We start from the raw sequence: 10363 nt of genomic DNA, 5'->3' as shown, positions 1-10363 counted from the left end.
ACTTCCCCTCGAACCAGACTTCGAGAACTTTTTTTTTCTTGTTGGACCCTGAAGTTCCATCGAACTTCCTCTTTTCTCCAACATCTATCCTTTCCAGACCCTTTTCCTTCTGCTGGGCCTCCACATTCTTAGCTGCACGAACAGCCGTTTTCAGAGTAGTTGCCATCTTGACTGTCGGACCAAAGTCGGCAGGCAGTCCATTAGCAAACCTCTCTATCTTGGAGAGTTCCGTTGGCACTAGGTACGGAAACAACTTCATTTTCTCAGTAAATGCAGTAGCATAGTCGCCTATACTCATCTTCCCCTTCTTCAAGTTTTGGAACTCATTGTTTAGATCAATCAGATCCATCTCTGAACAATACTGCACCCTTAGTTGCTCCAAGAACTCCTCCCATGACATTTTCAGGGCTTCTCCTCGTGGCATAGTATCTGCCAACAACTTCCACCAACTCAAGACTCTAGTCTTCAGTTGTCTAACCGCAAAGACGGTCTTCTGTTTGTTGCTACAGTCGCAACTTTCAAATACCATCTCCATTTCGGAGATCCAATCCATTATCTCAACAGGCTTTGGGCTTCCAGAAAGACTTGGCGGCTTGGTGCCCAAGAAGTTCTTGTACATTCGCCCATCCTTGTTGTTTCTCCTTTCCGGATCGTTCCTTCGTTCTCCTTGAGTCCCAAATTGACTCATAATGCGACTATTGTTCCCTTCCTCCGATTGCTCGGGGATCAATTCGGGTCCCTCAATAGGTATGATAGGTTCATCCCTATTATCATGCAACATCTGTCGCATCTCCTCCCTTTGTTCGGATAGCATAGCCCGAATCATGGCTTGCACCGCAACCATTGTTATTGGTTCTGGTGCTGCTGCTACAACGGGTATTTGCTCAATCACTGGCGGTTGATTCCTGTTTTCATCCGCGTTTCCAACGCCACTCCTTGTTCTCACCATTTTTGATCTACACACCGAATAAGGTGAAATTAGATCCTCGTTCACGATAGATATTCAAATCATCCTTATTACTCCGAAACGTTTATATGCTAGTTCTAATACCGTAAACATACGCTTAGAATCCTACACACATAAGGTTTCCAGATCCGGTCAGAAACAGACCGTAGATCCGAACAATTAATATCATATATGGCAACATATAACATTTAGCACATAAAAGCATTTTAGGCAACTTTCCTAAAATAACTAGTGCTCGTGTCTAAAATCCAACAGACACACAACTCACAATTCCACTTAGCATTCTAAGTTTAAGTCTAGAAATACCAACAAATTCCTAGTTCGCTTAAACTAATGCTCTGATACCAACTACGACATCCCCAAAATCACGGCCAGAAAAGACCGATTTTCATTTATGCTTTTAAATAATTTCAGAGTAAATCCTTTTGATTTGAAAGAGTTGCGGAATTTGTTCCCAAAACAAAACATGATAAAATAATATTTATCAAAGCATTTCATCAAGAGATGCATTTTCATTATATAATCAAAACTTGGGATGTCATGTTCCGATACAGACCATAAAGCATAAACGATAACATTACAAGTCATTCAACAAATATATACATATACAGACTTGTAAACAAAACAACTTGATGATTCAACCATCTTATGCCCTCGCGCCACTACCTGTAATACAAATAAAACTGAGTGGGTCAGGCTTGGGAGCCTGGTGAGCACATAGGGTTTTCAACCCATAATAAATAAGTTATATTTAATTTCACCAACCAATCACTATCCCGATTACCCATTCCCGTTATCCTCACTTTACGTCCCTAAAATAACATCCATCTCAAGGGACCTAATCTAGGATTTTCATCGGTACGGACATCACTGCGAAGGGGTTTCCTCAACAATAGATATCCTAAAGGCAACCATGAGGGGGATAGAGTACACCGGTGAACACATCATTCACAACACCTACAGGTTATGAACCTGCTAGCGTTCCACTGGACTGTCTAGAAAGAGTCCATGGTCGTTATCCATACTCCGCTGAATAACTAGATCAACAACAACAACAACATCGAGGCCTCTCATCTGTTTATTACACACCAACTATCTACCCATGTTCTACCCAACATATTAGTAGATAAAATATATACTTTCATACATATTTTGAAACCTGTATATCATTTTCATTCAATATATATTCCACATAACAGATGATGCATACCCACGTAACACGTATTTCATAGAAAGCAATTCAGATCTATGAGATAGAAGAGGGTGAACATACATTCACACACATAACAACAAATTCCTACACATAACACGTATTTCGTATAAAATACTGCATAATCATGCGTTAGAAGAAAGTAACTACACACTCATACATATACACAACAATATACTTAATACACTCGAACCATACTTGTATTATAATCGTGTTTATGAAAGGTAGTATACACTCACTTGATCAGAAGATGATCAGACAGCACTACGATTTGCAGAAGTAGTAATCCTCAGCAGATCTGGAAGATCTTCACAAAAATCGAACTTCTCGCGGGCAGAGCTTCGACTCGGGAACCGCACTTCTCGGGACCTTCGGGATCTCGGGACTTGCCTCGGGGCTAGAGAATAATATCGGGGCTTCGGGGTATTTCTGGTATGCAAAACGATGCAAAACGGGAGAGAGAAGAGAAGAAATTAGCAAAATAACCGGCTGCCCTCGCATCCTATTTATAGGAGGCTGGAGCCTCGGAGTACGCTGGGCGTACAGGCGTACGCGGGGCGTACTGGCCTCCGAAGTCGTCACTACATGCGTCATCCGAAATGTCGACACTCTTCGGAGTACACGGGGCGTACGTCAGATCGGACTGGTGACTCCCCCTTCGGATAATGCCGGATTTTTCAATTAAAAATAAATACAATTTATTTATCAAACTTCGGAAATTCATATCTTCTTCATACGAACTCCATTTTCGATGTTCTTTATATCCACACGAAGGTGAGACTACGCTCTACAACTTTCGTTTAGACTCCGTCGGCTAATTTTGACTTTATTTTTATTATTTATTTTTAATAGGCCGCGACAGAAAAACTTCGTTATAAATTCATAACTTCTTCGTTTGACGTCCGTTCTCGCCTAACTTTTTATCGCTTCGATACCAACAACGAGACCTTCGATCCTCGTTTAGATTGCTTCGGCTAAAAACCGCTCGATCTCAAATCGAGTATTTCAGGCTGCATACCGCTAAGTCGAAACTTCGATAAATCATAACTTCCTCATACGAAGTCAGATTTGGGCGTTCTATATATATTCGGAAACCTCGTTTCAACTACTACAACATTATTCAAAGATATTAAGTTTATTTTACACTTAAATTTTGACGCTTATTTTTATTCTTAATTAATCAGACCACATAATTAAGCAATTAAGCACAAAACACATAATACTCAAATAATACATTCTTATTATTTCAAAACGGGTTACAAAGGTTAACCTAGACTATTACATTGCTAAAAATGGCAAGCCCGGAAACACAGGCGTTACAATTTGGGTTGCACTTCACCCGAACAATTTATGGATAATCTTTTGAGAATAGTACAAGTTATGATTTATTAATATATTATAAGCTCTAATATATTAATATAAGATCATATTATTTAATTAGTATTGATCTATAATTAATCTAGGATTAATTTAGAGATCAAAGATATTACTAATTAAATATGGGCTTCTATATTTATATAGTGTAGGCTAATGCTTATTTGGAATGGGCTAGGCTTGCATGGAAAGTCCATGGATACTCCATGGAGCTTTAACCCATGGATCTCATGGAAATGAAGAGACATGGGTATTAGGGTTTACATGGATGTAACCCTAATCCACCACACTATATAAAGGAGGCTTTGGTTCTTGAAATCACACTAGTTGAGGTGAGTAAAGCAAGAGGGCCGATTTCAAGATAGTAGTGACTATTCTCTCAAAGTTCCAAGTTTGTGGTGATTTGTGATTTCCATTTGAGGCATCCACACTATTGGTGCTAGGCTCTAAAACTCCAAGGAATCAAATACAACTACAAGGTAAGTATTTCTACTAGCTTTATTTGATTCAAGTTCCCCATGCCATGCTAGTTAGGATATGAACCTTGGAAAAATAATTATTTGCATGTATCTTAGACAAACATAGATCCAAGGTTTATTAGGGTTGCATGTACACTTAGGAAGTGTTAGAATGCTCAAAACCCTTCAGTTACAAGTTGGTATCAACGTCTTGATTTGAGCGAATTGGAGGAACACTCGTGTGAATCCAGTCTCAAATCAATGGAAGATTTTAAACAATAATTACTAAAGGGTTTTCAAAATAAGTAAAAGAGGATGCAGAGTGTACGTTCATCCAGAACCAGTAAGTGAACCCTAAAATACCATACAGTTAATTGATTATAAGATATGTTAGAACAACATGCTAGTACTAGGCTAGGGATCTTCAGGAATTACATGATAGAATTGCCTGATTGCATGATACCTGCTAGCCTAGGGTTTTCTGTATATGAAATTGACATCATTACTGTAGTTACTTGTATATGCATCACGGCTATATATAACCAAGATCTTATAGCCTGAGAATGTTTGATTTGGCCTTATGTTCTGTTCCTATTGAGTAGGGCTTAGGGTAGGATTGGATATTCTAAAGTCTATAGGGTCTAGCGTTATGTATGGCCAGCATACATTAGTGCTACAGGGTTGGTGAAAGTTTCATGGGTGGGTTGCGAGAGGCCCGGAGCCCAATTATAGGATAGTTATTCCTATAGGGGTGAGGATTGAGCGTTCGCTATGTTATGTATATGGATAGGGTGTCGTGGTGATACTTGAGACAAATATGGGTAGGTGTGGAAGGTAGTATGAGCCCGTACTACTGAAAGCACATGACCCATACGCGTAGCAAGGAAGTCACAACCCCTAGGGTTTTGTTGGGATTCAGTCCTCTAATATTTGTGTGGATTATCTGATATATCTTCCTGTAGTATTTTCAGTATGATGGTCACGAGGCGTTTTGTGTCGGGATCCGGATCGGGATCAGGGCAGGGTGATCAGGAGGCCCCAATAACCCCTGAGGTTATTAGTCAGGAGGAGCCAGTGTTGACAGAGGATCGAGTCTGGTAGATCATCCGCGAGGAGGTTGTGACAACCCTATATTTTTCCAAAAGCAATGTAACACTCAAAAGTCAAATACAACGAAAACTATTTGGAATCAACGAAATTAACGTCAAAAATAAAGTGTTCAAAATATCTAAATTGGGATGCATCAAATGTTAGATGTCGTGTCAAGGTTTCCAGAAACATAAAGAACATTCGAAACCGGGTTATATTGAAGAAACTATAACCACTCAAATATTTACGACACACCCGGTAAAACAATATGTAACGTAAAAAGTAAAATTTCAATAAAATGTATTTTAGTCTTAAGTATCTAAACAAAAGTTGTAGAGTTCGTTAAACTGTAAACATACAAAAAAAAATCGCCCAAATTGGACCTCGTATGAAGAAGTTACAAATTTTCTAAGTTTCGTAACAGTAGTAGAGAGCTAAAAACTCGATTTGAAGATCGATCGATATTTAGCTAACGCAACCTAAATGAGAGTAGAAAGTCTCCACAATAGGAGTAAGATGATAAAAAGACAAAAGAAAACAGACGTCGGATAAAGAAGTTATGAATTTTTAACGGACTTTAGCAGTCCCTGCCTATTAAAAACATAGCATTAAAAATAAAGTCAAAACTAGACAACGGAGTCTAAATGAAAGTTGTAGAGCATAATCTCACCTACGCGTGGATATAAAGAACGCGAAAAACGGAGCCCGTATGCGAAAGTTACAGAATTTAGAAGATAGAAGCCAGAATTACGCCCAGCGTAATTCAGGAGTATGCCCAGCGTACTCAGGTGCAGGGTCGAGTCCCATCGGCTACAAGCTCTACGCCTAGCTAGACCCGAGTCATAAGCCATGACGCAAAGTTACGCCCAGCGTAACCGAAGTATGCCCAGCGTAACGCGTACGCCCAACGTACTCGCGCTTTCAGCCCTATAAATAGATGGCATAAGCTCTGGATTTTAGCACACCTCTCTCTAAATTTCACTCACTCTCACACACTCTTACGTACCAGAGACCATCCCGACACCCTCGGTTCCCCACTTGAGCCCCCGACGAAGGTTCTACGCTACCGAGATCCCCGAGAAGCTCGAAGACGCAGCTTTCCGCGGTTGAAGTTCTGCTCGACTCTAGTTCCACTCTCTTCAAACCGAACAAGTGAGTTCATACCCCTACTTTTCAAGTCTTTTCATGTTTTAGGGGGGGGGGGAATACAAGTACAATATGAGAAAACGTAATCGTTTTATATAAACTTAAATGCAACAACTATCTTTACGTATAAAGTTTAGTACATCACCAAGTTATTTTCACCAAATGGAACATACTTTCTGAAAAACTATAATGGGTATAGTTTGCGAGTTATTCATACATTCTTACGTATACATCTTGAAAAACGAAATACTTTCATCTAAAGTGAAATAAATACTTTCTTATCGTAAATTTATTTATACTAAGTGATGTGAGATATTCAAACTTCAACGTACTCTTATGTATGCATTTCAAGTCCTGTATTATAAGCCAAAATCTCTTGGAGGGTGAGCGTGATACTTGTGTATAGATCTATACGAGATTGACAACCCCGCACCTAAACTGTTAGCTACAATTAGACCGGCAGGTCTGGGGTGACAAATGTCATAACGCTACAACACCTGAAGAATGTTGTTACAGGCAGTCTGTGTCAATAGTATGGTTATAAGACTCACACTTAAGTATAAAAACAAGCTTGATTTACGAGATTCATACATGCATTTAGTATTTACATTATTTTGAGCACAAAACTTATCTTTATCATTTAAATACAAAAGATACTAACGCCCTCCAACCTTGGGAACTTTTCAAATTATATGTGGAAAATATTGGATTTTCTGAAAGCCACATTCATCGATTTTCTTCCAAAAAGACATACTTTTTCAGTACAAAACATTTATGAACTCACCAACTTTATTGTTGACACTTTTTCGAAACCACTTGTATTTCTCAGGGAATCAGTAATACATGTAACTACCAGCTTTTGAAGAAGGAACGCTAAAGGTGTTTATTATCAAACATTTTAAATCATCATATTGTAATATTCTTTTGGAAACATGTATAACACAACAATATACGTTTTTATTATATATATGATGGTTGTATTACTTTCTTTACAATATTCAATTGTTATGGTACTACGTGAAGTCATCCACCCCCGAATGTTTCTGCCATTCTGGTTTAGGGGTATGACAGAGGTGGTCAAGATTGTCTGGAGTCAGATCCCGAAATTATTTGGGACTATTAAGTCCGCCATGATGGAGTACTTTGATGACAGATACGCAGCCCTTGCGGAGACGGCTGCCGCTGCAGCTACATCAGCTGTAACCACGGCAGGAGGTAGAGTGGGAGCTGGTCGGGGCTTCCAGTATTACATAATATATCACATGTGAATATTACATAGTATATTCATTTGTGAATATTAGATGATATATATTCACTTATGAATATTACATAGTATATTCACATATGAATATAACAAGGTGTTTTGACAAATATATATAATTTTTTATATGTTATTTACATATGAATAACATACAGACTTGCATATTTGTTTTGTGTTTTAATAATCATATACTGATTCAGGTGAGAAAACATATTCATATGTGAATATAACGTGGTAATTTAGTTTATGCATTTCATCAAACAGTTGGAATGCATACAAGTTAATTTTTTTAAAAATGTTAAAAACATGATACTTTGACTAATTAAATCTTACAAAATAGTAGATTGATAGAGAATTATATGAATTTTTTCAAAAAAAAAATTGATCTTTTTCTAACCTTAATTTTGAAGTTTTTTTTTTGATGATCGATGTTGAATGAATGATATGAAGTGAATTTTTGTTGATTATCGATGATGTTGATCTAATGACGTTGGGAGTATAATTAATCGTAGATGTTGAAGACCTGATCGTATTAAAGCAGAATTGAAGGTTGGATAAAGAACCAAAAACGAATTTTTGTTGTCAAATGTTGAATGGTGTTTATAAACGTGTTATTGACGAAAATCGATGAATGATTAAAACTGGATGACGTTGATGATTATTTAATTGAAGAAATTTGGATGATTGTTGAAGGTTGGAGAAGAATTTTGGATGATGAACGATTGATTAGGAATGAGTTTGAACTGTTATCTAATTCTCTACAGTTATGTGTTTGAGATTGAAGGTTATTATTATATTTACAAGTTTGCCACCGTGTCTTTTTATGTTTAGATTATCATTCTCAACTTTTTTTTTTCTTTCAATTGAACTTATATATATATATATATATATATATATATATATATATATATATATATATATATAGGCTTAGGTTATTCTATTAAAACTAATTATTGTGTTATTGTATTCATAAATGTGGGTCAATCATTTTACTTATTTTAAGAAAATGATTAATACATATTAATGAATTAAAAATAATTGAAAAATACCATCCAATTTAACTAGAAGGGTATTTTAGTCAATTAATACATATTTAATAAAGAAAATTTGCATATTTTAAGGGATCATAGATTCTATTAATTTTAAAAATCCGAATTTTAATAATTATAAGGTTTTTAATTCGGACATTCTGACAGAATATGTTTGAGTATGTTCAAAAATAATAATATTCTAGAACAACAAAATTTCTTGATCACGACTTTAAAAATTTCTTGTAGAATAACAAATTCTCGAACCAACAATTGAAGAATTAAAACAAAAATTACATATAACTTATAGAATACATGTAACAATTCCTAAGAATTACATTTATTGTTAAAGAATAAAACTAAAAAACTTTCAAATCGGAAAAAAAAACATCAAAATCTAACAAAGACACTAATACATTCTAAAATGATAATGTTGCTAAGAGGCGTCGTTCAAATTTCATGGTCCGTTCTTCAAACGTCAACTTCTATGGAAACAAATCCAATGAATAAATTAGTTAGAAAATATCCATATTCCATTCCAGCATAAATGGAATTTGTGATTCCATTCTGATAGAATTGGAATTCATTACCAATAATTATATTAATTTGGGGCATTCTAATAGAATATGCTCATGATTATCATAAAAAAACATTTTTTTTCTGATAGAATACTATAAATGAAGAAATACCATTCAGTTGAAGCATTTTAGCGAGCGCTTGGTGTGCATCAAAACAACTTTCAATTTCCTGTAAAAATTAGACAATCAGAACAAATTCTCAATTCGCTAAAAATATTACACCTTGAAAGAATTAGGCAATAAACCTAAACACATCCAAAATTTCTTTGATTTCTGTCCAACAATCAACCCAAAACATCCATTCTATAATTGAAATCAAATCAAATTAAAAAAACCCATTTGAAGATTAAACTTCATTGGTTTACAGTAAATCAATCTAAAGTACACCTGCAAACAAGAACACGTTTGTGTTTCCTTTCCTTCCCTGTCAAACATCCAAATCAAACACCCATTGGTTTCTATCAAATGAAACAAAACTCAAACACCCAATGATTTCTATCTGATAGTCAAACAAAAAGAAAAGGGAAGAGAACCTGTTACTGATCGGAGCAACACCCCTCACAACCCTTCTTCTAGCTTCTTCCGTCGAGCAAACCCACCGAGGACATGAGCGCCAATAGCATCTGCAAACAAGCGGTAAACCCTAAAACCAACATTAATAAGTGAAATTGAGTGATAAGACAACCTAATCCGGTAAATCAGTTGTGAATAAGAAAACCTAGTCATACCAGGTGAGAACTGTGGAGATGAAGTTGCGATGGCTTTAGGGGTTACAGGCGAGAAGCGAGAACTGAAATGAAGGCGGGATGGCAAGGCGGTGGAGATTTGGCAGAGGTGGCAGTGAAGAGGAGAACGGCGGTGGATATTGGGGATAAGACGGTGGCGATTGGAGGAAAGACGATGGGAAGAACGAGAGAAGGTTCGAATACATGCATGTGAAGTACGTGAAGAGATAGACAACCTCCCTTGTCGCCGATTGAAATCGTCGATTCACACAGTCGATGGCTTTCTTTCCCGATTCATTTCACCGATTGAAGTAGTTTATAAGCCGATTGGTGATGAAGATTGATCAGATCAGTAGGTCGTTTATAAAGAGAGGGGGGGGGGGGAATTAGGTTAAGATCAACGGAACTAGCAAAATTATAGGGAGTATTTGTGGAAGTTATTTCTCAAATTACCTACTTACCCTTATTGATTTATTTAATTATTGTTTTTTCTATTATTTTTTGATTGGTACACAATCATGCATACA

General features: G+C 36.6%; 1 long non-coding RNA gene across 1 annotated transcript; it reads right to left on the bottom strand.

Moving 5' to 3' along the window:
- Positions 1-8806: 8806 nt before the first annotated feature.
- LOC145058593 (uncharacterized) lies at positions 8807-10322 on the bottom strand. Its single transcript, XR_013686435.1, has 4 exons — positions 9840-10322; positions 9645-9734; positions 9223-9280; positions 8807-9018 (listed from the first exon to the last, which is right to left on the bottom strand). It is a non-coding gene; the product is annotated as an uncharacterized LOC145058593 (long non-coding RNA).
- Positions 10323-10363: the final 41 nt, after the last annotated feature.

Source organism: Lactuca serriola, chromosome 6 (assembly GCF_051521515.1).
Source record: "Lactuca serriola cultivar US96UC23 chromosome 6, Lser_US96UC23_V15, whole genome shotgun sequence".
NCBI classification, from domain to species: domain Eukaryota; kingdom Viridiplantae; phylum Streptophyta; class Magnoliopsida; order Asterales; family Asteraceae; genus Lactuca; species Lactuca serriola.
Note: the sequence above shows the minus strand (reverse complement) of the source record. Positions and strands in the feature narration are given on the sequence as shown.